General features: G+C 38.8%; 1 protein-coding gene and 1 pseudogene across 1 annotated transcript in view; both read right to left on the bottom strand.

Annotated features, from left to right (window-relative positions):
- Positions 1–27,760, bottom strand: part of LOC102181832 (NADPH--cytochrome P450 reductase) — a gene marked incomplete in the record, with an annotated part of 1,163,480 nt that overhangs the window by 171,293 nt on the left and 964,427 nt on the right.
- Positions 21,418–22,351, bottom strand: LOC102171235 (annotated as a pseudogene).

Genomic DNA, 27,760 nt, shown 5'->3' with positions numbered 1-27,760 from the left:
ATTTTATTTATCCTTTCAAAGAACCAGCTTTTGGCTTTGTTGATTTTTGCTATGATCTCTTTTGTTTCTTTTGCATTTATTTCTGCCCTAATTTTTAAGATTTCTTTCCTTCTACTAACTCTGGGGTTCTCCAACTCTTCCTTTTCTAGTTGTTTTAGTTGTAGAGTTAGGTTATTTATTTGACTTTTCTCTTGTTTCTTGAGGTATGGCTGTATTGCTATGAACTTTCCTCTTAGCACTGCTTTTATAGTGTCCCACAGGTTTTGGGTTGTTGTGTTTTCATTTTCATTAGTTTCTATGCATATTTTGATTTCTTTTTTGATTTCTTCTGTGATTTGTTGGTTATGCAGAAGTGTGTTGTTCATCCTCCATATGTTGGAATTTTTAATAGTTTTTCACCTGTAATTGAGATCTAATCTTAATGCATTATGGTCAGAAGAGATGCTTGGAATGATTTCGATTTTTTTGAATTTATCAAGTTTAGATTTATGGCCCAGGATGTGATCTATCCTGGAGAAGGTTCCATGAGCACTTGAAAAAAAGGTGAAATTCATTGTTTTGGGGTGAAATGTCCTATAGATATCAATTAGGTCTAACTGATCTAATGTATCATTTAAAGTTTGCATTTCTTTGTTAATTTTCTGTTTAGTTGATCTGTCCATAGGTGTGAGTGGGGTATTAAAGTCTCCCACTGTTATTGTGTTATTGTTAATTTCCCCTTTCATACTTGTTAGCATTTGTCTTACGTATTGCGGTGCTCCTATATTGGGTGCATATATATTTATAATTGTTATATCTTCTTCTTGGATTGTTCCTTTGATCATTATGTAGTGGCCTTCTTTGTCTCTTTTCACAGCCTTTGTTTTAAAGTCTATTTTATCGAATATGAGTATTGCCACTCCTGCTTTCTTTTGGTCTCTATTTGCATGGTATATCTTTTTCCAGCCCTTCACTTTCAGTCTGTTTGTGTCCCTTGTTTTGAGGTGGGTCTCTTGCAAGCAGCATATAGAGGGGTCTTGTTTTTGTATCCATTTGGCCAGTCTTTGCCTTTTGGTTGGGGCGTTCAACCCATTTATGTTTAAGGTAATTATTGATAAGTATGATCCCGTTACCATTTACTTTATTGTTTTGGGTTCGGGTTTATACACCCTTTTCGTGTTTCCTGTCTAGAGGATATCCTTTAGAATTTGTTGGAGAGCTGGTTTGGTGGTGCTGAATTTTCTCAGCTTTTGCTTGTCTGTAAAGCTTTTGATTTCTCCTTCATATTTAAATGAGATCCTTGCTCGGTACAGTAATCTGGGCTGTAGGTTATTGTCTTTCATCACTTTAAGTATGTCTTGCCATTCCCTCCTGGCCTGAAGAATTTCTATTGAAAGATCAGCTGTTATCCTTATGGGAATCCCCTTGTGTGTTATTTGTTGTTTTTTCCTTGCTGCTTTTAATATTTGTTCTTTGTGTTTGATCTTTGTTAATTTGATTAATATGTGTCTTGGGGTGTTTCGCCTTGGGTTTATCCTATTTGGAACTCTCTGGGTTTCTTGGACTTGGGTGATTATTTCCTTCCCCATTTTAGGGAAGTTTTCAACTATTATCTCCTCAAGGATTTTCTCATGATCTTTCTTTCTGTCTTCTTCTTCTGGGACTCCTATAATTCAAATGTTGGAGCGTTTCATATTGTCCTGGAGGTCTCTGAGATTGTCCTCGTTTCTTTTAATTTGTTTTTCTTGTTTCCTCTCTGATTCATTTATTTCTACCATTCTATCTTCTATTTCACTAATCCTATCTTCTGCCTCCGTTATTCTACTATTTGTTGCCTCCAGAGTGTTTCTGATCTCATTTATTGCGTTATTCATTATATTTTGACTCTTTTTTATTTCTTCTAGGTCCTTGTTAAACCTTTCTTGCATCTTCTCAATCCTTGGCTCTAGGCTATTTATCTGTGTTTCCATTTTGATTTCAAGATTTTGGATCATTTTCACTATCAATATTCGGAATTCCTTCTCCGGTAGATTCCCTACTTCTTCCTCTTTTGTTTGGTTTGGTGAGCAACTCTCCTGTTCCTTTACCTGCTGAGTATTCCTCTGTCTCTTCATCTTGGCTATATTGCTGCGTTTGGGGTGGCCTTTTTATATTCTGATAATTTGTGGAATTCTCTTTATTATGGAGCTTCCTCACTGTGGATGGGGTTCTATCAGTGGCTTGTCAAGGTTTTCCTGTTTAGGGAGGCTTGTGTTGGAGTTCTGGTGGGTGGAGCTGTGTTTCTTCTCTCTGGAGTGCAGTGGAGTGACCCGTAATGTGTTATGAGGCATCAAAGGTTTTGGGATAATTTTGAGCTGCCTGTATATTGAAGCTCAGGGGAGTGTTCCTGTGTTGCTGGAGAATTTGCATGGTATGTCTTGTTTTGGAGCTTGTTGGCCCTTGGGTGGAGCTTGGTTTCTGTGCAGGTATGAAGGCATTTGATGAGCTCCTATTGCTTAATGTTCCCTGAATTCAAGAGTTCTCTAAAGTTTTCAGGCTTTGGATTTAAGCTTCCTGCTTCTGGTTTTCAGTATTATTTTTACAGTAGCCTCTAGACTTCTCCATCTATATAGCACCAATGATAAAACATCTAGGTTAAAGATAAAAAGTTTCTCCACATTGAGGGACACTCAGAGAGGTTCACTGAGTTACAAGGAGAAGAGAAGATGGAGGGTGTAGTTAGAGGTAACTGGAATGAGATGCGGTGAGATCAAGAGAGGAGAGAGCAAGCTAGCCAGTAGTCACTTCCTTATGTGTGCTCTATAGTCTGGACCACTCAGAGGTATTTACAGAGTTATACAGGGAAGAGAAGAGGGAGGAAGTAGACAGAGGTGACCAGGAGGATAAGAGTGAGGAATGAGTAGGAGAGAGACAAATCCTGCCAGTAACCAGTTCCTTAGGTGTTCTCTACCGTCTGGAACACACAGAGATTCACAGAGTTGGATAGAGAAGAGATGGGGGAGAAAAGAGACAGAGGCCACCTGGTGGAGAAAAAGGAGAGTCCAGAGGAGGAGAGAGTGGTCAAGCCAGTAATCTCGCTCTCAGGTAAACTTGGGTAGTGAAGTTTGGGTTTTTAAATGTACAAAATTGAGAACAAAAACCTAAGAGCAAAGATTAAAAATCTAGAGTAGAGGTTGGATTTTCAAAGATATAATATTAAAGAAAAGCAGAAGGAATAAGGAAGAAAGAAAAAAAAAGAATTATTAAAAAAGAAACAAACAAACAAACAAACAAAAAAACACCAACAATCATCCAAAGAGTATATATGGTGTTTGCCTTAAAAAAAAAAAGTATTTTTTTAGATAGCAATAATAGGTTATAGAAATAAAAATTAGAGGAGAAATAGAAGACTTAACAATTTTAAAAAAAGCTAGAAAAAAAAAAGAAAAAAACCAAAAAAGCAAAAAGCAAAAAAAAAAAAAAAAAAGGAATGATTTTAAAAATATTAAAAATATCTGGCCCTTCTCTGATGTTATGGGCCGTGTGGGCTCACTTCCAAGGTTGTTCCCTCTGTTTAACTTCTTCTGTTTGCTGGTTTTTAGGCTCACTAGTTCAGTCGCGCTGTGGGGAGGGGGGATGCTGCAAACAAACAGCACTGTCGTGTGCACACCGTATCTCAGCCCCACTTGACCTGTCCTTTCTCGCGGCGCACAAACCACTCCGGCTCTATGATGCTCAGCCAGGAACCGTCTGGGGCCGGCCCTAGGCTGCGTGCACTTCCCCGGTCCAAGCCGCTCAGGTTCGGCGCTCAGGCAGCCCTCAGAGGCACAGATTCAGCTGGGACTGCACTTTGTGCCCTTCCCAGGTCTGAGTAGCTCAGGAGTTTGGCGAGCGCGATCGCCGCGGCTTGTCACCTTTTCCCCCGCTGCTGCTCAGCTCTCTGGGTGGACCGCTGGCGCACCCCGTGAGGCAGACTGTGACTGTCCAGCACCCCCAGAAGTCTTAGCAAAGGAGCCTGATTGCAGTTAGGTATGCAAAGTCTCTCTGGGTCTGCAATTGCCCCTTTCCAGTCCTTATGGCTCTGGCTGCCTGTCCCCGGCGGGGAATGGTCTGCAGCCAGCCTTTTCCGTTCCGTCCTTTGTTCTGTGCTCGGTCCTGGCGGTGTCTTATGTTCGAGTTTTTCACGTGGTAGCTATCCCACAGTCTGGTTTGCTAGCCCAAGTTAGATCGTTCTGGTTGCGCGTGGGGCATTCCTGCCCGATTCTTGCAAAGCACTGCAGCCCGTGCCTCCCTCGCGTCCCTGCCCTGCCCCCACTTCCCAATGGCGGATGCAGGCGTCTGTGCTGCTTTTCCGTTGGGGGAGTTACTGTTGGGCTTGTAATCTGTTGGTTTTAATTATTTATCTATTTTTCATTCCCGTTATGTTGCCCTCTGTGTTTCCAAGGCTTGCCACAGACTCAGCAGGGAGAGTGTTTCCTGGTGTTTGGAAACCTCTCTTCTTAAAATTCCCTTCCCGGGACGGGCTTCCCTTCCCGGGATGGAGCTCCCTCCCCACCTCCTTTGTCTCCTTTTTCGTCTTTTATATTTTTTCCTACCTGTTTTTGAAGACAATGGTCTGCTTTTCTGGTTGCCTGATGTCCTCTGCCAGCCTACAGAAGTTGTTTTGTGGAGTTTGCTCAGCGTTGAAATGTTCTTTTGAGGAATTTGTGAAGGGGAAAGTGGTCTTCCCGTCCTATTCCTCCGCCATCTTTCCCTCCCCCTGCTTGTAGACTTTTGAATAGCAGCCATTCTGACTGGTGTGAAATGGTACCTAACTGTGGTTTTGATTTGCCTTTCTCTGATATTGAGTGATGTTGAGCATCTTTTCCTGTGTTTGTTAGCCATCTGTATGTCTTCCTTGGATAAATTTCCATTTAGTTCTTGGGCACATTTTTTGATTGCGTTGTTTATTTTTTTCTGGAATTGAGCTGCAGGAGTTGCTTGTATAGTTTTGAGGTTAGTTGTTTGTCAGTTGGTTCATTTGCTATTATTTTCTCCCATTCAGAAGGCTGTCTTTTCACCTTGCTTATAGTTTTCTTTGTTGTGCAGAAGCTTTTAATTTTAATTAGGTCCCATTTGTTTATTTTCGCTTTTATTTCCAATATTCTGGGAGGTGGGCCGTAGAGGATCCTGCTGTGATTTATGTCAGAGAGTGTTTTGCCTTTGTTCTTTTCTAGGAGTTTTATAGTTTCTAGTCTTACGTTTAGATCTTAAAAAAAAATTTGAGTTCATTTTTGTGTATGGTGTTAGAAAGTGTTCTAGTTTCACTTTTACACGTGGTTGACAAGTTTTCCCAGCACTACTTGTTGAAGAGATTGTCTTTTCTCTATTGTGTATTCTTGCCTCCTTTGTCAAAGATAAGTTGTCCATAGGTGTGTGGATTTATCTCTGGGCTTTCTAGTTTGTTACACTGATCTATATTTCTGTTTTTGTGCCAGTACCATACTGCTCTGATGACTGTGGCTTAATAGTAGAGCCTGAAGTCAAGCAGGTTGATTCCTCCAGTTTCATTCTTCTTTCTCAAGATTGCTTTGGCTATTCGAGGTTTTCTGTATTTCCATACAAATTGTGGAATTATTTGCCCTAGTTCTCTGAAAAATATAATTGGTAGCTTGATAGGCATTGCATTTAATCTATAGATTGCTTTTGGAAGTATCCTCATTTTCACTATATTGATGCTTCCGATCGATGAACATGGTGTATTTTTCCATCTATCTGTGTCCTCTTTGATTTCTTTCAGCAGTGTTTTATAGTTTTCTATATATAGGTCTTTTGTTTATTTAGGTAGATATATTCCTAAGCATCTGATTCTTTTCGTTGCAATGGTGAATGGAATTGTTTCCTTAATTTCTCTGTTTTCTCATTCTTAGTGTATAGGAATGCAAGGGATTTCTGTGTGTCGATTTTATATCCTGCAACTTTACTATATACATTGATTAGCTCTTGTAATTTTATGATCGAGTGTTTAGGGTTTTCTGTGTAGAGGATCATGTCATCTGAAAACAGTGAGAGTTTCACTTCTTCTTTTCCAATCTGGATTCTTTTATTTCTTTTTCTGCTCTGATTACTGTGGCCCAAATTTCCAAAACTATGTTGAATAGTAGTGGTGAAAGTGGGCAGCCTTGTCTTGGTCCTGACTTTAGGGGAAATGCTTTTAATTTTTCACCATTAAGGATAATGTTTGCTGTGGGTTTGTCATATATAGCTTTTATTATGTGGAGGTATATTCCTTCTATTCCTGCTTTCCAGAGAGTTTTTGTCATAAATGAATGCTGAATTTTGTCAAAGGCTTTCTCTGCATCTATTGGGATAACCATATGATTTTTATTTTTCAATTTGTTAATGTGGTGTATTACATTCATTATTTGCAGATATTGAAGAATCCTTGCATCCCTGGGATAAAGCCCACTTGGTCATGGTGTATGATCTTCTTAATGTGTTGTTGGATTCCGTTTGCTAGGATTTTGTTAAGGACTTTTGCATCTATGTTCATCAATGATATTGGCCTGTATTTTTTTGTGTGTGTGGCATCTTTGTCAGGTTTTGTTATCAGGGTGATGGTGGACTGATAGCATGAGTTTGAAAGTTTACTTTCCTCTGCAATTTTCTGGAAGAGTTTGAGTAGGATAGGTGTTAGCTCTTCTCTAAATGTTTGGTAGAATTCAGCTGTGAAGCTGTCTGGGCCTGGGCTTTTCTTTGCTGGAAGATTTGTGGTAACAGTTTTAATTTCCGTGTTTGTGATGGGTCTGTTAAGATTTTCTATTTCTTCCTGGTTCAGTTTTGGAGAGTGGTACTTTTCTAAGAATTTGACAATTTCTTCCAAGGTGTCCATTTTATTGGCATATAATTGCTGATAGTACTATTTTATGATCCTTTGTATTTCTGTGTTGTCTATTGTGAACTCTCCATTTTCATTTCTAATTTTGTTGATGTGATTTTTTTCCCTTGTTTCTTGATGAGTCTGTGTAATGGTTTTTTAGTTTTATTTAACCTTTCAAAGAACAAGCTTCTGGCTTTATGGATTTTTGCAATGGTCTCTTTTGTTTCTTCTGCCCTAATTTTAAGATTTCTTTCCTTCTACTAACCCTGGACTTCTTCATGTCTTCCTTTTCCAGTTGCTTTCAGTTCAGTTCATTTCAGTCACTCAGTCATGTCCAACTCCTTGCGACACCATGAGTCGCAGCATGCCAGGCCTCCCTGTCATGCACCAACTCGCAGAGTTCACTCAGACTCACGTCCATCGAGTCAGTGATGCCATCCAACCATCTCATCCTATGCCGTCCCCTTCTTCTCCTGCCCCCATTCCTTCCAGCATCAGAGTCTTTTCCAATGAGTCAACTCTTCGCATGAGGTGGCCAAAGTACTGGACTTTCAGCTTTAGCATCATTCCTTCCAAAGAAACCCCAGGGCTGATCTCCTTCAGAATGGACTGGCTGGATCTCCTTGCAGTCCAAGGGACTCTCAAGAGTATTCTCCAACACCACAGTTCAAAAGCATCAATTATTCAGCGCTCAGCATTCTTCACAGTCCAACTCTCACATCCATACATGATTACTGGAAAAACCATAGCCTTAACTAAATAGACCTTAGTAGGCCAAGTAATATCTCTGCTTTCCAATATGCTATCTAGGTTGGTCATAACTTTTCTTCCAAGGAGTAAGCAAGCATCTTTTAATTTCATGGCTGCAGTCACCATCTGCAGTGATTTTGGAGCTCAAAAAAAGATCTGACACTGTTTCCACTGTTTCCCCATCTATTTGCCACGAAGTGATGGGACTGGATGCCATGATCTTTGTTTTCTGAATGTTGAGCTTTAAGCCAACTTTTTCACACTCCTCTTTCACTCTCATCAAGAGGCTTTTTAGATCCTCTTCATTTCCTTCTATCCTTTACATACTCCTTTTCCTATTCGGAACCAGTCTGTTATTCCATGCCCATTTCTCACCATTGTTTCCTGAACCTGCATATAGGTTTCTCAAGAAGCAGGCTAGGTGGTCTGGTATTCCCATCTCTCTAAGAATTTTCCACAGTTTATTGTGATCCACACAGTCAAAGGCTTTGGCATAGTCAATAAAGCAGAAATAGATGATTTCTGGAGCTCTCTTCTTTTTTCCATGATCCAGCGGATGTTAGCAATTTGATCTCTGGTTCCTCTGACTTTTCTAAAACCAGCTTGAACATCAGGGAGTTCACGGTTCATGTATTGCTGAAGCCTGGCTTGGAGAATTTTGAGCATTACTTTACTAGCATGTGGATGAGTGCAACTGTGCGGTAGTTTGAGCATTCTTTGGCATTGCCTTTCTTTGGGATTGGAATGAAAACTAACCTTTTCCAGTCCTGTGGCCACTGCTGAGTTTTCCAAATTTGCTGGTATATTGAGTGCAGGACTTTCACAGCATCATCTTTCAGGATTTGAAACAGCTCATCTGGAATTCCATCACTCCACTAGCTTTGTTCATAGTGATGCTTTCTAAGGCCCACTTGACTTCACATTCCAGGATGTCTGGCTCTAGATGAGTGATCACACCGTCGTGATTATGTGGGTCGTGAAGGTCTTTTTTGTACAGTTCTTCTGTGTGTTCTTGCCACATCTTCTGCTTCTGTTATGTCCATACCATTTCTGTCCTTTATCAAGCCATTCTTTGCATGAAATGTTCCCTTGATATCTCTAATTTTCTTGAAGAGATCTCTAGTCTTTTCCATTCTGTTGTTTTCCTCTATTTCTTTGCATTGATTGCTGAGGAAGGCTTTCTTATCTCTTCTTGCTATTCTTTGGAACTCTGCATTCAGATGCTTATATCTTTCTTTTTCTCCTTTGCTTTTCACCTCTCTTCTCACAGCTCTTTGTAAGGCCTCCCCAGACAGCCATTTTGCTTTTTTGCATTTCTTTTCCATGGGAATGGTCTTGATCCATGTCTCCCATACAATGTCACGAACCTCATTCCATAGTTCATCACGCACTCTATCTATCAGATCTAGGCCCTTAAATCTATTCCTCACTTCCACTGTAGAATCATAAGAGATTTGATATAGGACATAATTGAATGGTCTAGCGGTTTTCTCTACTTTCTTCCATTTAAATCTGAATTTGGTAATAAGGAGTTCATGATCTGAGCCACAGTCAGCTCCTGGTCTTGTTTTTGTTGACTGTATAGAGCTTCTCCATCTTTTGCTGCAAAGAATATAATCAATCTGATTTCGGTGTTGACCATCTGGTGATGTCCATGTGTAGAGTCCTCTCTTGTGTTATTGGAAGAGGGTGTTTCCTATGACACCCTCAAATGTTTTCATTTGCTAGTTGCTTTAGGTGTAGAACTATGTTATTTATTTTACTATTTTCTTATTTCTAGAGGTTTGCCTGTATTGCTATGAACCTTCCCCTTAGCAGTGTTTTACAGTGTCCCTTAGGTTTTGGGTTGTTTTGTTTTCATATTCATTCATTTCTATGCATATGTTCATTTCTTCTGTGATTTGTTCATTATTCAGCAGCATGTTCTTCAGCCTCCATATGTTGGATTTTTTTTTCTTTTTTTTGTCACTTTATTTTTTTTATTTTTTTATTATTTTATTTTTTAAATTTTAGTTTTTCTCCTGTAATTGAAATCTATTCTTACTGCATTGTGGTCAGAAAAGATGCTTGGAATGATTTCAATTTTTTTGAATTTAGCAAGGTTAGATTTATTGTCCAAGGTTTGATCTATCTTGGAGAAGGTTCCATGTGTGCTTGAGAAAAAAGTGAAATTCATTGTTTTGGGGTGAAATGTCCTATAAATCTCAATTAGGTCTAACTGTTCTGTTGTATCACTTAAAGTTTGTGTTTCCTTGTTAGCTTTTTGTTTAGTTGATCTATCCATTGGTGTTAGTGGGGTATTAAAGTCTCCCACTACTATTGTGTTTTCATTAATTTCCCCTTTCATACTTGTTAGCATTTTTCTTACATATTGTGGTGCTCCTATGTTGGATGCATGTATATTTATGATTGTTATAGCTTCTTCCCGGACTGATCCTTTGATCATTATGTAGTGGCCTTCTTTGTCTCTTTTCACAGCCTTTTTTTAAAAGTCTATTTTATCAGATATGAGTATTGCTACTCCTGCTTTCTTTTGGTCTCTATTTGTGTGGAATATATTTTTCCAGCCCTTCACTTTCAGTCTGTATGTGTCCCTTGTTTTGAAGTAGGTCTTTTGTAGATATCATATATATGGGTCTTGTTTTTGCATCCATTAAGCCAGTCTTTGTCTTTTGGTTGGGGCATTCAAACCATTTACATTTAAGGTAAATATTAATAAGTATGGTCCCATTGCCATTTACTATGTTGTTTTGGGTTCAGGTTTATACACCTTGTTTATGTTTCCTGTCTAGAGAATATCCTTTAGCATTTGTTGGAGAGCTGGTTTGGTGGTGCTGAATTCTCTCAGCTTTTGGTTGTCTGTAAAGCTTTTTACTTCTCCTTCATATTTGAATGAGATTCTTGCTGGGTAAAGTAATCTGGGCTGTAGGTTATTTTCTTTCATCACTTTAAGTATGTCTTGCCATTCCCTTCTGGCCTGAAGAGTTTCTATTGAAAGATCAGCTGTTATCCTTATGGGAATCCCTTGTGTGTTATTTGTTTTTTCTCCTTGAAGCTTTTGATATTTGTTCTTTGTGTTTGATCTTTGTTATTTTGATTAATATGTGGCATGGAGTGGTTTACCTTGGGTTTATCCTGTTTGGGACTTTCTGGTTTTCTTGGACTTGGGTGATTATTTCCTTCCCCATTTTGGAGAAATTTCCAACTATTATCTCTTCAGGTATTTTCTCATGGTCTTTCTTTTTGTCTTCTTCTTCTGGGACTCCTGTGATTCAAATGTTGAGACGTTTAATATTGTTCTGGACGTCTCTGAGGTTGTTCTCATTTTTTTTTCATTCTTTTTTTTTCTTTTTTTTCATCTCTGTTTCATTTTTTTCTACCATTCTATCCTCTACCTCACTTATCCTATCTCCTGCTATGTTATCCTACTATTGATTCCCTCCGAGTGCTTTTTATCTCATTTATTGCATTATTCATTATATACTGACTCTTTTTTATTTCTTCTCAGTTCAGTTCAGTTCAGTTCAGTCGCTCTGTCATGTCCGATGCTTTCGACCCCATGGACTGCAGCACGCCAGGCCTCCCTGTCCATCACCAACACCCAGAGTTCACTCAAACTCACGTCCATCGAGTCAGTGATGCCATCCAGCCACCTCATCCTCTGTCGTCCCCTTCTCCTCTTGCCCCCAATCCCTCCCAGCATCAGAGTTTTTTCCAATGAGTCAACTCTTCGCATGGGGTGGCCAAAGTACTGGAGCTTTAGCTTTAGCATCATTTCTTCCAAAGAAACCCCAGGGCTGATCTCCTTCAGAATGGACTGGTTGGATCTCCTTACAGACCAAGGGACTTGCAAGAGTCTTCTCCAACACCACAGTTCAAAAACATCAATTCTTCAGCACTCTGCCTTCTTCACAGTCCAACTCTCACATCCACACGTGATTACAGGAAAAACAATAGCCTTGACTAGGCGGACCTTAGTTGGCTAAGTAATGTCTCTGCTTTTGAATGTTATCTAGTTTGATCATAACTGTCCTTCCAAGGAGTAACTATCTTTTAATTTCATGGCTGCAATCACAATCTGCAGTGATTTTTGGAGCTCAAAAAAATAGAGTCTGACACTGTTTCCACTTTTTCCCCATCTATTTCCCATGAAGTGATGGGACCGGATGCCATGATCTTTGTTTTCTGAATGTTGAGCTTTAGGACAACTTTTTCACTCTCCACTTTTACTTTCATCAACAGGCTTTTTAGTTCCTCTTCATTTTCTGCCATAAGGGTGGTGTCATCTGCATATCTGAGGTTATTGAGATTTCTCCCGGCAATCTTGATTCCAGCTTGTGTTTCTTCCAGTCCAGCGTTTCTCATGATGTACTCTGCATATAAGTTAAATAAGCAAGGTGACAATATACAGCCTTGAGTACTCCTTTTCCTATTCGGAACCAGCCCTTTGTTCCATGTCCAGTTCTAATTGCTGCTTCCTGACCTGCATGCAGATTTCTCAAGAGGCAAGTCAGGTGGTCTGGTATTCCCATCTCTTTCAGAATTTTCCACAGTTTATTGTGATCCACACAGTCAGACTTTGGCATAGTCAGTAAAGCAGAAATAGATGCTTTTTTCTGGAACTCTCTTGCTTTTTCCATGATCCAGCAGATGTTGGCAATTTGATCTCTGGTTCCTCTGCCTTTTCTGAAACCAGCATGAACATCAGGAAGTTCACGATTCACGTATTGCTGAAGCCTGGCTTGGAGAACTTCTTGAATCTTCTCGATCCTTGTCTCCAGACTATTTATCCATAACTCCATTTTGTTTTTAAGATTTTAAATGGCTTTTCAGTATCATTATTGGGAATTCTTTATCAGGTAGATTCCCTAAATCTTCCTCTTTTTTCTTGGTTTGGTGGGCATTTATCCTGTTCCTTTACGTGCTTATTATTTCTCTGCCTTTTCATCTTGTTTAGATTGCTGTGTTTGGGATGGCCTTTCTGTATTCTGGCAGTTTGTTTTTCCTCTTTATTCTGGAGGTTCCTCGCTGTGGGTGGGGTTGGATGGGTGGCTTGTCAAGGTTTCCTGGCTAAGGAAGCTTGTGTCAGTGTTCTAATGGGTGGATCTGGATTTCTTCACTCTGGAGTGCAGTGAAGTGTCCAGTAATGAGTTTTGAGATGTCAGTGGGTTTGGTGTGACTTTGGGCAGCCTGTATATTGAATCTCAGTGCTATGTTCCTGTTTTGCTGGAGAATTTGCATGGTATGTCTTTCTCTGGAACTTGCTGGCCCTTGGGTGGTGCTTTGTTTCAGTGTAGGTATGAGCTCCTATCGATTAATGTTCCCTGGAGTCAGGAGTTCTCTGGTTTTCTCAGGATTTGAACTTAAGCCTCCTGCCTCTGGTTTTCAGTCTTATTATTACAGTAGCCTCAAGACTTCTCTATCTGTGTAACAAAAGGTTCCAAAAGCCTCTCTATTGTTACGGTCGGATTTCCAAACATTAGGGGTCCCATTTTAAAATGATGGGTGAAGTTGCCAAAGTCATTCTCCCTCTCCTTCCCAGCACATCGCCATTCAGGGGGACACACTCTGTGCATTGGAGCGAGTTTCTTGCCCTCCTCCTCTCTCATCCATTCCCTACAGCTCCTGGGATAGCCACTGATGGGACTGGAGAAACAGCGGTGGGGAAGAGGGCAGCAACTGCAGCAGCCACCTCTGGCCGAGGTGCGGTGCCTCCTGCTTTGCCCGCCAGCCCCCAGAATAGACTTTTAAATATAGCTGAGATTAACCTCAACAATACAGATACCAAGTGGTTAAAAGTAAAGGAAGAATATTGAGTGGGTAAGTATTAATGAAAAGAAAGATAGTATTTGTATTAATATCAGAAGAAAAAATTAACAGAAAAAATTATGTCAATAGTGTTAATGGCATTTCTTTGCACTGTTCCTGCTGCTGCTAAGTTGCTTCCGTCGTGTCCGACTCTGCGACCCCATAGACGGCAGCCCAGAATCCCCCGTCCCTAGGATTCTCCAGGCAAGAACACTGGAGTGGGTTGCCATTTCCTTCTCCAATGCATGAAAGTGAGAAGTGAAAATGAAGTGGCTCAGTCGTGTCTGACTCTTCACAACCCCATGGACTGCAGCCCACCAGGCTCCTCCATCCATGGCATTTTCCAGGCAAGAGTACTGGAGTGGGGTGCCATTGCCTAAGAAACTATAAAAATTCTATGGAAATAGAAGTTTATATATTCTATGAAAATAGACGTTTATAAATCTAATGAGATTTCATGGACAGCTACAGCTCACTTGAACCAGAGACTCTGGTTCAATTCAATTTAATTTAAGCACACAGTTATTACTTTTTAAAATATCATATGTTGTATTATAAATTTTCTTCAAATCCTCATTACTTTGACCACTTTGTGTGGTGACAATTCAGTTAAGTATCTACTGCAATAAGGACATATTTTAAACAAATTGAAATTTAAAATTATACAATAAAGCAACTAGTGACATTGGGTGGGTCCTTTAGATTTGAAGCAACACACAAGATTTTTCTTCATTCTCTTTCAAACCGTTTATTCTATAATAAACCAAACTTCAAAATCTGGCTCTGGAGCTTCCCTGACAGTTCAGTAGACTTTGCCTTCCAGTGCAGAAAGTGTGGGTTCGACCCCTGGATTGGGCAGTTTAGATCCCACATGACCAATAATCAAACATAAAACAGAAGCAATATTGTAACAAATTCAATAAAGACTTTAAAAATGGTCCATATCAATCAATAAATAAAAGCTTATTTCTGATTATCTGGGCCTTTGGCTTCCTCAAATTTTGTTTCAACATAAAGAACATGACTTGCAGTCTCAGTATTGAACAAAAGTGGGCTTTCAGTTAGTACTCAAACTCCTCAGAGTATAAGGAATTATTAGCTGTGACATATTAGCTGGCAAGAGTTGGCCAGATCTTCTTTGGGGAACTGTCTCAATCTTAGAGAAGGTGATAGGGAGGTTGGGGGTTATAATCTCCCAGTTCAGTTCAGTTCAGTCACTCAGTCGTGTCCGACTCTTTCGACCCCATGAATCGCAGCACACCAGGCCTCCCTGTCCATCACCAACTCCCGGAGTTCACTCAACTCATGTAATCTCCCAGGTCACCTAATTTAAACACATTTGGAAATCAAACTAAAAGCTTATGTGTACATTCCATTCCCAGAACCACAGAGGCGATACAACACTTGTGTAGGAAACAAAAAAAAATCTATTCAACATAAATGCTAGTGATGATTTCACTTTATTTTAGTTTCAAAAGTCAGAAGGGCATTTCCTATTTATATAAGGAGAGCAGGAAAGTCCTAGAACCAGGATTCATGTGAGCTGATTATATGATAAAATTCATTCATCTTACCAATGCAGTTAAGATTCTGACTGCATTCAGAACATTGCCACCATTTACTCAGAGATAAAAGATTTTATCTAATGAGATAATCATCTGGTAAAATTTCTATCATGCTATAGTAAATGATAATAACTTTCAAATACAAAAAATAGATTTTTCCATATATAATTTAAATTAAATTTTATCTATAAACATGCTGATTCCATATGTTCATTCCCCTTGTCATATGCCTCAGAAGATGCCAAAGTTAAGCTGACTTTTTTTGGTATGAGTTTGAGAAATTCATGAAGCATTTGTGTCACATAGGGACTATATAAGGGAAAAGTAAAAAAAAAAAAAAAAGACGTTATGCTTCAGACAGAAGAGAAAAATATATATATATATTAAAGAGAAAAAGGGTTACAGTTAAAATAAGTTAAGGGAATGTACTAGTATAGAGATTCATCATTCTTCTGCCTCCTTTGCTACTCTGCACAATATGTATAGACTGACTAATTGAAATAGCAGAAGGCTATAGTATAGAACAACTTAATATCAGCAGAGGATCTGGAATGTAAAGGTAGAGCAAATTCAATAAGGAAGAATTAGAACAGGATGAATAGTTACACAGAGAGCAAATAGAATTAGTTTAGCCAAGAATTGGTACAGGTGTTAAGAGAAAACTTTGAAGTTGTCGGGAAAAATTCAGCTTATTCATGACTTTTTGTCATGTGAGACAACTTGGTTATGAAAGAAATAATAACAACAACAGCAAAAATGTCTCTAGAATCATAATTTTTACCTGATAACCAAATTAGCAACATCTGGATAGTGAAAAAAAAATTCAAAATGAACCTAAAAACAGTTTCTAATATTTATCAGTATTTATGCAAGTTGTTAACTGTTTGGCTTCTTTTTTTTTTTTTTTGCAAAAGAGAGATAATAAAATGATCATTTATTAGGATTAATGGTTCAATAAATGTGAAATATTTAAACCTGCTTCCAGGAAATATTAAGTATCATTATCATTACTTATATTTTATGTCTGTGAAGGGCCTGTGATAACAATCAATTTGATATAAATTGTAATAGCTTCATTTTTAGCTGTTAATCTTTCAGCACACTTTTTTATTTGTTTTGTCATGGTGTATGGGATACTCGATCTATACATAATGATATGAAGAGAAACAAAGTGAAAGAGAAAATAATCAGTACCCATTTCATAGTATATAACTGCTGATTCTGCCTGCACTACCATGAAATATGTATATTTATACTAGAAAGCTCATATTAAAAATGAAAAAAATGTTGTTATATATAATGAATTTGTGTTAGCAGCAATGTTAGTCCTCGTAGTTTATGATAGGAAATATTTGCTTTAAATCACTTAAATATGAAAATGAAGATCTTGTATATATAAAATCAGTAACTCAAATATTAACAAAGGAAACTGGAAATGACATGGGAATTTTGGAAATGTAAGTTATAATTTAAATAACATGAGTATGAAGTCCCTGATATTAAGTTGGAGGCTATCAAGGAAAAACATTTAAGAGGAAAAAAAAAAGGGGGGGGGACCAGTTAAGTTTTCTAATTATTTTTCCATTTTGTTAGTATAGCATCTAGTTAACATGAGAGAGGCAAACTTTCAACTATCCTGCCTAGGAATCAATGGGATGTTTCTACTTTTTTTTTTTCCTGTTAGAATATCCTTTCCCCCAAGAATCTTATAATCAAAGTATCAAAATGATGTCAAATTCTTGGACTAAAAATATGCTTATAAACTATAGAAGCATAATGGAAAATTAATTGGAAATGAAAGCATCTACAACCTCAACTAAAGCTATTTAAGGAAGTAATTTTACATATTTTTCTGATTATAGAAATGCTAATGATATATTAGTATGTTCAACTGGCACACATAGTGTGGCCGAGAGAAGCTACCCCAAATCTGAAGTCAGGAGCAGAAGCTGGGAGGACCCCATGCCTGAGGGGTGGCAGCCAAGAGGAGTTACCCCATGTCCAAGTTCCAGGGCTGTGGCGAAGTGTAACAGGCTGCAAAGGCACAGGAATGAGTGAGAGGAGCTACCTCACATCCGAGGTCAGGGGTGTCAGCTGGGAAGAGCTACGCCACCACCCAAGGCCAGCAGCGGCAGCTGAGAGGAGCTACCCCACGTCCAAAGAGCAGTGCCTGCACAGGCGCAGAAGGGCCTAGAGGAGCTAATCCATGTTCAAGGTCAGGAGGGGCGGTCGTGAGGAGATACCCTCATCCAAGGTGAGGAGTAGCAGCTGCAATTTCCTGGAGAAGCCTTGAAGAGATAACCCATGTTCAAGGTAAGACAAAGTCAAGTAAGACAGTAGGCGTTGCAAGAGGGCATCAGAAGGCAAACATGCTGAAGCCATAATCACAGAAAACTAGTCAATCTAATCACACTAGGACCACAGCCTTGTACAACTCAATTAAAGTAAACCATGCCCATGGGGCCACCCAAGATGGGTGGGTCATGGTGGAGAGGTCTGACAGAATGTGGTCCACTGGAGAAGGGAATGGAAAACCACTTCAGTATTCTTGCCTTGAGAACCCAATGAACAGTATGAAAAGGCAAAATGATAGGATACCAAAAGAGGAACTCCCCAGGTCAGTAGGTGCCCGATATGCTAATGGAGATCAGTGGAGAAATAACTCCAGAAAGAATGAAGGGATGAAGCCAAAGCAAAAGCAATACCCAGTTGTGGATGTGACTGGTGATAGAAACAAAGTCTGATGCTATAAAGAGCAATATTGCATAGGAACCTGGAAGGTCAAGTCCATGAATAAAGGTAAATTGGAAGTGGTCAAACAGGAGATGGCAAGAGTGAACATCAACATTATAGGAATCAGTGAATTAAAATGGACTGGAATGGGTGAAATTAACTCAGATGACCATTATATCTACTACTGGGGGCAGGAATCCCTTAGAAGAAATGGAGTAACCATCATGGTCAACAAAAGAGTCCAAAATCCAGTACTTGGATACAATCTCAAAAATGACAGAATGATCTTGGTTAGTTTCCAAGGCAAACAATACAATATCACAGTAATCCAAGTCTATGCTCCAACCAGTAACACTGAAGAAGCTGAAGTTGAACGGTTCTATGAAGGCCTACAAGACCTTTTAGAACTAACACCCAAAAAGATGTCGTTTTCATTATAGGGAAGTGGAATGCAAAAGTAGGAAGTCAAGAAACACCTGGAGTAACAGGCAAATTTGGCCTTGGAATACAGAATGAAGCAGGGCAAAGGCTAATAGAGTTTTGCCAGGGGAATGTACTGGTCATAGCAAACACCCTCTTCCAACAACACAAGAGAAGACTCTACACATGGACATCACCATAGGGTCAACACCAAAATCAGATTGATTATATTCTTTGCAGCCAAAGATGGAGAAGCTCTATACAGTCAACAAAAACAAGACCAGGAGCTGACTGTGGCTCAGATCATGAACTCCTTATTGCCAAATTCAGACTTAAATTGAAGAAAGTAGGGAAAACCACTTGACCATAAAAGTATGACCTAAATCAAATCCCTTGTGATTATACAGTGGGAGTGAGAAATACATTTAAGGGACTAGATCTGATAGATAGCGTGCCTGATGAACTATGGATGGAGGTTCACGACATTGTACAGGAGACAGGGACCAAGACCATCTGCAAGGAAAATAAATGCAAAAGAACAAAATGGCTGTCTGGGGAGGGCTTACAAATAGCTGTGAAAAGAAGAGCAATGAAAAACAAAGGAGAAAAGGAAGCACCTGAATGCAGAGTTCCAAAGAATAACAGCAAGAGATAAGAAAGCCTTTCTCAGAAATCAATGCAAAGAAATAGAGGAAAACAACAGAATGGGAAAGACTAGAGATCTCTTCAAGAAAATTAGAGATACCAAGAGAATATTTCATGCAAAGATGGTCTCAATAAAGGACAGAAATGGTATGGACCTAAAAGAAGCAGAAGATATTAAGAAGAGGTGGTGGAAATACACAGAAGACCTGTACAAAAAGATATTCATGACCAAGACAATCATGATGGTATGATCACTGACCTAGAGCCAGCCATCATGGAATGTGAAGTCAAGTGGGTCTTAGAAAGCATCACTACAGACTAAGCTAGCGGGGGTGATGGAATTCTAGTGGAGCTATTTCAAATCCTGAAAGATGATGCTGTGAAAGTGCTGCACTCAATATGCCAGCAAATTTGGAATCCTCAGCAGTGGCTACAGGACTGGAAAATGTCAGTTTTCATTCTAATCACAAAGAAAGGCAATGCCAAAGAATATTCAAACTACCAAGCAATTGCACTCATCTCACATGCTAGTAAAGTAATGCTCAAAACTCTTCAAGCCAGGCCTCAGCAATACGTGAACCGTGAACCCCTTGATGTTCAAGCTGGTTTTAGAAAAGGCAGAGGAACCAGAGATCGAATTGCCAACATTCGCTGGATCATGGAAGAAGCAAGAGCGCTCCAGAGAAACATCTATTTCTGCTTTATTGACTATGCCAAAGCTTTTGCCTGTGTGGATCACAATAAACTGTGGAAATTTCTGAAAGAGATGGGAATACCAGACCACCTGACCTGCCTCTGGAGAACCTATATGCAAGTCAGGAAATGACAGTTAGAACTGGACATGGAACAACAGACTGGTTCCAAACAGGAAAAGGAATCAAGATTGCCAGGAGAAATATCAATAACCTCAAATATACAGATGACACCATCCTTATGGCAGAAAGTGAAGAGGAACTAAAAAGCCTCTTGATGAAAGTGAAAGTGAAAGTGGAGAGGGAAAATTTTGGTTTAAAGCTCAACATTCAGAAAATGAAGATCATGGCATCTGGTCCCATCGCTTCATGGGAAATAGATGGGGAAACAGTGTCAGACTTTATTTTTGGGGGGCTCCAAAATCACTGCAGATAGTGACTGCAGACATGAAATTAAAAGACACTTATTCCTCGGAAGGAAAGTTATGACCAACCTAGATAGCATATTCAAAAGCAGACATTAACTTTGTCAACTAAGATCCGTCTCCTCAAAGCTATGGTTTTTCCAGTAGTCATGTATGGATGTGAGAGTTGGACTGTGAAGAAGGCTGAGCACTGAAGAATTGATGCTTTTGAATTGTGGTGTTGTGGAGAAGTCTCTTGAGAGTTTCTTGGACTGCAAGGAGATCTAACCAGTCCATTCTGAAGGAGATCAGCCCTGGGATTTCTTTGGAAGGAATGATGCTAAAGCTGAAAGTCCAGTACTTTGGCCACCTCATGCAAAGTGTTGACTCATTGGAAAATACTCTGATGCTGGGAGGAATTGGGGGCAGGTGGAGAAGGGGACGACAGAGGATGAGATGGCTGGATGTCATCACTGTCTCAATGGACGTGAGTCTGAGTGAACTCTGGGAGTTGGTGATGGACAGGGAGGCCTGGTGTGCTGCAATTCATGGGGTTGCAAAGAGTTGGGCATGACTGAGGGACTGAACTGAACTGAAGGGATTTATATTTTCTTTTTTGTAGCAAAATCACTTTTGGTTTATTTATTCTGTGATCATATATACTTAATGTCAAACCCAGTTAAAATAGCAGGAGTTCATACACACACACACACACACACACACACACACACACACACACATATTTTCCCCAATGCTTACAATGTCACTTCGCAAGCAGATCACACAATGACTTACTTTTCAGAGGGACATGCCATGTAGACTATAAGACTTCACCCTACACTATGTTCTACTTAGATCTAAATATTCTCATCACTTAAGTAAAATAATAGCGGTTTACAAATATACACAAAAAATATCTGTAGATATTTGACTTTAAAAATTCTAGAGTTGTAGGGCACAAGGCTAGGTATATAGTTCTGAAAGGAGTTTTCAGTATGTGATTGTTCCTATTTTCCTACAACTGCATTTTTGTTGTTGTTTAGTCACTGAGTCATATCCAGCTGTTTTGCATCCCCATGGGCTGTAGCCTACATGGCTCCTCTCTCCACGGGATTTCCCAGGCAGAAAACACTGGAGTGGTTAGACATTTCCTTCCCCAGGGGATCTTCCTGGCCCATGGATTGAACCTGTGTCTCATGCATTAGCAGGCGGATTCTTTAACTGTCTTTGACCTTTTAACATATTTTTACCTTTTATACCTTGAGGCCAAGTATTTTGAGGGCTAGGTCTCCCCCAGGTTTAGCCTTCAATAATGGCAGTATCACTCTTTCTCCAGATTTTTCAATGTGTTTTTACTCTGTAAAAAGTTTTCTTTTTTCTTTTTTTTTCTTTTAACAGAGGGGATTATAAGTGAAATCAAGGAAAACACATTGAGTAAAAAATAAAGAAGGAACCACTGAAGGTAAGCTGTTGGTGAAGGCTTGGCTTTTACACATTTTGACTGATTTTCCCATTAACAGGAGAGAATCAGCAACAAAGGGAGTGATGAGAAGACAGTTACTGGCATCAAAAACGAATGACCTTCAAGTCATTAACCTCCCTTCCCAGAATATTTTATTGCACCAAACTCTTCTTATGGAATTTTTCATCTCCATGTTTTTAAGTGTGTAGATAAGCAGGTTTAACATGTGGACAATAATTGTGTAGAAGAGTGTAAACACCTTATCTTCTAGTAGTGTTGTGACAGGTCTAATGTAAACAAAGATGGCAGGTGGGAAAAGAGTATCATGACTCTGATGTGGGAACTACAGGTGGAAAGTGCTTTATGACAGCTTTCTGCAGAATATGTGTGCATGTTATACAAAATCAAAATGTAGGAGGCCATCAAAACCACAAAGATCACCAGTGTCATCAAGGCAGAATTGGCAATGACAAAAAAGCCAATTTTGTGTGTATCAGTGCAGGCTAGTTTCAACAAAGGATATGCATCACAAAAATAGTGATCTATTTCATTGGGGCCACAGAAAGGTAAAACAATCGCAAGAAGAAAGAGACCAAGAGAATGAAGAAGTCCCCCTGTACATGATGTTATGAGAATTGAGTTATGTCTTTGCCTGTTCATGATGATGGCATAGTGGAGAGGTTTGCAGATGGCCACATAGCGGTCATAGGCCATCGCTGTGAGGATGAAGACCTCAATCCCCGCAAAGAAGTGTGTGTTGAAAAGCTGTGTCATGCAGTTTTTATAAGAAATGAACTTTTTCCCCATCAGTAAGTCAGTCGTGAGTTTGGGTGTCACAGTGGAGGTGTAGAAGAGATCTGAGAGTGCAAGGTAGTTAAGGAAGAAGTACATGGGCTGGGTGATTAGCTGACTGCATGTAATAGAAATCATGATCAAATTCCTCAACCAAATAGCCAGGTAACAGAGTAAGAAATATAAAAGCAGAGGATCTGGACTTTCTTGTCCATAGAAAGTCCCAAGAGAATAAATTCAGTAACATTATTTCTATCTTCCATGATTTGATGATGTTCAAGAAAATTATCTGAAATGACAAAGGTAATGAAACGAATCAATGATGAGAAAATGGAAACCTAATATCTACTTAAAATGGCACCAATGCCTTTTAAAGACATGCTATTTTGAGACCCACTCAAATCACTTTCATTTAATAGAACTCTTTTGAATATCTAGTATTAATATTCTTCTAAGAGCTAAGAATACAGTGGCAAATTAGAGAAAGTTCCAGTTTTTATATAACTTAAATTATTTTGTGAGGAAACAAGAAATATTTGTCAAGAATGAAAGAAGAGATAATCTTAATAGTGTTAAGTAGGGTGACATATAATATGCCCATGTAGGATGTAAAATAGAAGTAACTACAGAATTTGCTTGATTAAATGGTTTCAAATGAAATCACAAAATTGGTGTAGGATGTATGGGTGGGTTTTACAGTGCTTGGCACATAGTCAATGCTAAATAAATATAAATTAAATTTAAATGCATAATTCATTATATTTTGACTCTTTTTTATTTCTTCTAGGTCCTTGTTAAACCTTTCTTGCATCTTCTCAATCCTTGTCTCTAGCCTATTTATCTGTGATTCCATTTTGATTTCAAGATTTTGGATCATTTTCACTATCAATATTCGGAATTCCTTCTCCGGTAGATTCCCTGCTTCTTCCACTTTTGTTTGGTTTGGTGGGCAACTCTCCTGTTCCTTTACCTGCTGTGTATTCCTCTGTCTCTTCATCTTGCTTATATTGCTGCGTTTGGGGTGGCCTTTTTATATTCTGGGAATTTGTGGAGTTCTCTTTATTATGGAGCTTCCTCACTGTGGGTGGGGTTCTATCAGTGGCTTGTCAAGGTTTCCTGGTTAGGGAGGCTTGTGTTGGAGTTTTGGTGGGTGGAGCTGGGTTTCTTCTCTCTGGAGTGCAATGGAGTGACCCGTAATGGGTTATGAGACATCAAAGGTTTTGGGATAATTTTGAGCTGCCTGTATATTGAAGCTCAGGGGAGTGTTCCTGTGTTGCTGGAGAATTTGCGTGGTATGTCTTGTTTTGGAATTTGTTGGCCCTTGGGTGGAACTTGGTTTCGGTGTAGGTATGAAGGCATTAGATGGGCTCCTATTGCTTAATGTTCCCTGAATTCAAGAGTTCTCTAATGTTTTCAGGCTTTGGATTTAAGCCTCCTGCTTCTGGTTTTCAGTTTTATTTTTACAGTAGCCTCTAGACTTCTCCATCCATACAGCACCGATGATAAAACATCTAGGTTAAAGATGAAAAGTTTCTCCACATTGAGGGACGCTCAGAGAGGTTCAGTGAATTATAAGGAGAAGAGAAGATGGAGGGGGTAGTTAGAGGTAACTGGAATGAGATGCAGTGAGATCAAAAGAGAAGAGAGCAAGCTAGCCAGTAGTCATTTCCTTATGTGCGCTCTATAGTCTGGACCGCTCAGGGGTATTTACAGAGTTATACGGGGAAGAAGAGAGGGAGGAAGTAGACAGAGGTGACCAGGAGGATCAGAGAGAGGAATGAGTAGGAGAGAGACAAATCCTGCCAGTAACCTGTTCCTTAGGTGTTCTCCATCGTCTGGAACACACAGAGATTCACAGAGTTGGATAGAGGAGAGATGGGGGAGAAAAGAGACAGAGGCCACCTGGTGGAGAAAAAGGAGAGTCCAGAGGAGGAGAGAGTGGTCAAGCCAGTAATCTCGCTCTCAGGTAAACTGGGATAGTGAAGTTTGGGTTTTTAAATGTACAAAATTGACCACAAAAACCTAAGAGCAAAGATTAAAAATCTAGAGTAGAGGTTGGATTTTCAAAGATACAATATTAGAGAGAAGCAGAAGGGAAAAGGAAGAAAGAAAGAAAAAAAAAAGAAAGAAAAAGAATTATTAAAAAACAAACAATCAAAAAAAAAAAAAGCCATCAACAACCATCCAAAGCAAACTAGTACAGCCACTATGGAGAACAGTGTGGAGATTCCTTAAAACATTGCAAATAGAACTACCTTATGACCCAGCAATCCCACTGCTGGGCATACACACCGAGGAAACCAGAATTGAAAGAGACACATGTACCCCAATGTTCATCGCAGCACTGTTTATAATAGCCAGGACATGGAAACAACCTAGATGTCCATCAGCAGATGAATGGATAAGAAAGCTGTGGTACATATACACAATGGAGTATTACTCAGCCATTAAAAAGAATTCATTTGAATCAGTTCTGATGAGATGGATGAAACTGGAGCCAATTATACAGAGTGAAGTAAGCCAGAAAGAAAAACACCAATACAGTATACTAACACATATATATGGAATTTAGGAAGATGGCAATGACGATCCTGTATGCAAGACAGGAAAAAAGACACAGATGTGTATAACGGACTTTTGGACTCAGAGGGAGAGGGAGAGGGTGGGATGATTTGGGAGAATGGGAATTCTAACATGTATACTGTCATGTAAGAATTGAATCGCCAGTCCATGTCTGACGTAGGGTGCAGCTTGCTTGGGGCTGGTGCATGGGGATGACCCAGAGAGATGTTGTGGGGAGGGAGGTGGGAGGGGGGTTCATGTTTGGGAACGCATGTAAGAATTAAAGATTTTAAAATTTAAAAAAAAAAATAAAAAATTTAAAAAAATAAAAAATAAAAAGCAAAAGTGGAAAGCAAACGATGTGCTATAGTTTTGAAGGAATAATAAAAGAAATAAGGAATCATCCATTAGTCAAGTAATTCATGATAAAAACTGAAGAACAAATCATTTTTATGAGTGGACTCATAATCCGTGTTTTTCTTATTTTTATTTTTACTTTATTTTGCTTTACAATACTGTATTGGTTTTGCCATACATTGACATGAATCAGCCACGGGTGTACATGAGTTGATTTATAAAAGGAAATATTTCCATCATGTGAAATACTCCATGAAACTTTTCTATTTCTTAAACTTTATTTGTAACATCTATAGGTTAATGTATCTACAAATCTGCTTTTTCTATTTGCCTACATTTCTCTTGCAAGATTATTTCCTCTTTCAAGATAAATTTACTTTCAGAAGCTATTTGAGTTACATCTTATAGTTTCATAGGTTGGAAATATAGAAAAAATGGGCTTCTTTAATTCCAAAATAGTTTCTCCCAAACACAATACAATAAACACAATGTAGCACTTCTTCCCTTAATTTCTTAGAGAATTCACCCACACAATCTGCAAGACTATATAAAAGAATGTTTTGAATTTTCTAAAATAGAAACACTTTTACCTTCATTCAGCTAACCATCTGGTAAATACACTATATGAATAGACAAAATATCTAGTTTTTTCCTCTCATTCTGTTGTTTACTTCTTCATTCCCTAGGATCCCAGGCTCCCACTCATAAAATAAGAGAAAAGATAGTGTCTGAAGATCTCTCCAGATTCCAATACTGTGTGACTTCTGATTCTGCATTAATTTGGGGAAGATATCTGTCCACCTCTCTCCTGCCTTCCCTTCTCTGCTTGATATATTGAGACTATAAAAAAAATGCAGTATCAGCAAATGGTTATTTCCTTACAGTTCCTGTGCCTGTTTACTGAAAAACTGAGGTAAATATCTCTTTATATGCTAATTTTAAATTTTAAAATTACTAAATATGAAATTTCTTAAAGCATATCTGGAAAGTACTATACATTGAATAATTGTTGGCCATCCTCTACAATTACTAAGGACTTCCCTGGTGGCTCCAATGGTAAAAATCTGCTTGCAATGAAGGAGATCAGGGTTCAGTCCCTGTGTTGGGAAGATCTCCTGGAGAAGGGAATGGCTATACACTTCAGTAAATAAGTTTGCCTAGAGAAGTCCATGGACAGAGCAGCCTGGTGGGCTATATATAGTCCATGGAGTCACAAAAAGTCAGACACAACTGAGCTAGTAACACATAATTACTAAATACAAGATCAAGGCCCCAGAGAAAATGTAAGTACACCAGCACAGGAATTGCATATTGTACTATCCTTCCCTGAACAATATAAGAAATATTATTAATATTAATATCAGAAACTTTGAAGGTAGACTTGAGTTCAGCACACAGCTCTGATACTCAAATTCAGGAGTCTTCACCTTCTTTAACACTTTGTCTTTCTTCCTTAAAATAACCATGCATTGCTTAATTTACAGGACTATTGTGGAATGTAAATAAGCTTACATATACAGAACTTGATGCTCAACATGCTAGTTTCACCTCCTTCCTCTTGAAACCCCCATAGTGTTTTAAATTTAGGCAGTCCTTTAACTATTCAAGTAGTAGTAGATTCTAGCAATTAAGATTATAAGTTCTGGACCTACATAGAATGAGACACCAGCTCCAAAATTCTCTTGGAGCATAATCATAGACAAAATATGTAACCTCAACTTCTTCATCTATAAAATGAGCAATACTGTAATTAACTCTGAGGTCTTATGTAATAGCTTAGGACACAAAGAGTTGGACATGACTAAGAGACTTTCACTAGGACAGAAAGTGAAAGTGAAAGTCACTCAGTCATGTCCCACACTATACAGTCCATGGAATTTTCCAGGCCAGAATACTGGAGTGGATAGCTATTCCCTTCTCCAGGCAACCAAGGGATCGAACCCAGGTCTCCCGCATTGCTGGTGGATTCTTTACCAGCTGAGCCAGCAGGGAAGCCCTTAGGACAGACACTGGTATATATTAAGAAAAAACATTTAGTAAACATTCATTGTCGTTGACATTACGTTTGTCATATCAATGGATATATTGTATTATTCTTACTATACATTTGAGCTTATTTAAAAATGTGTAATATTGTAACATGGAATAAAGATAGATAGATAAGACATAGCATAGATTCCCTGCCATAAACAATCTGCTATTTCTTACCTGAAGGCTGTAGTTTACAGAGAAACATTCTATCATTAAGCAAAATCTTTCCCTCTGGTCTGGATTGCGCTGACTTCCCCACATTTCTAAATGTTCTGCGTATTTCAGTCATTTAATACTTTTGTTTTCTTTCTTTGCAAACTAATTAACCCTACCCAAATTAGACAGACGTTTGTATTTCCCTCATGTTTTTCTTCACTTCAAAAAACTCATTATCTAAACATAGGAAAAAGAAGTCTACCACTTAAATACTATCCATTCAAGTAGGTTGTTAGAAAAATTCATCATTCATTTTTGCTTCTACATAATTTTAGAAGCATACTGGTGTTTTGATTTGATTTGTTTTTGTTTTTTTATGTTTTTATTTTTTATTTTTTTATTTCTTTAAATTTTTATTTTTACTTTATTTTACTTTACAATACTGTATTGGTTTTTCCATACATTGACATGAATCCACCACGGGTGTACCTGCGACCCCAAACATGAACCCTCCTCCCTCCTCCCTCCCCACAACATCCCTCTGGGTCATCCCCATGCACCAGCCC

Source organism: Capra hircus, chromosome 25, assembly GCF_001704415.2.
Source record: "Capra hircus breed San Clemente chromosome 25, ASM170441v1, whole genome shotgun sequence".
NCBI classification, from domain to species: Eukaryota; Metazoa; Chordata; class Mammalia; order Artiodactyla; family Bovidae; genus Capra; species Capra hircus.
This window is presented reverse-complemented; position numbering and strand designations above follow the sequence as displayed.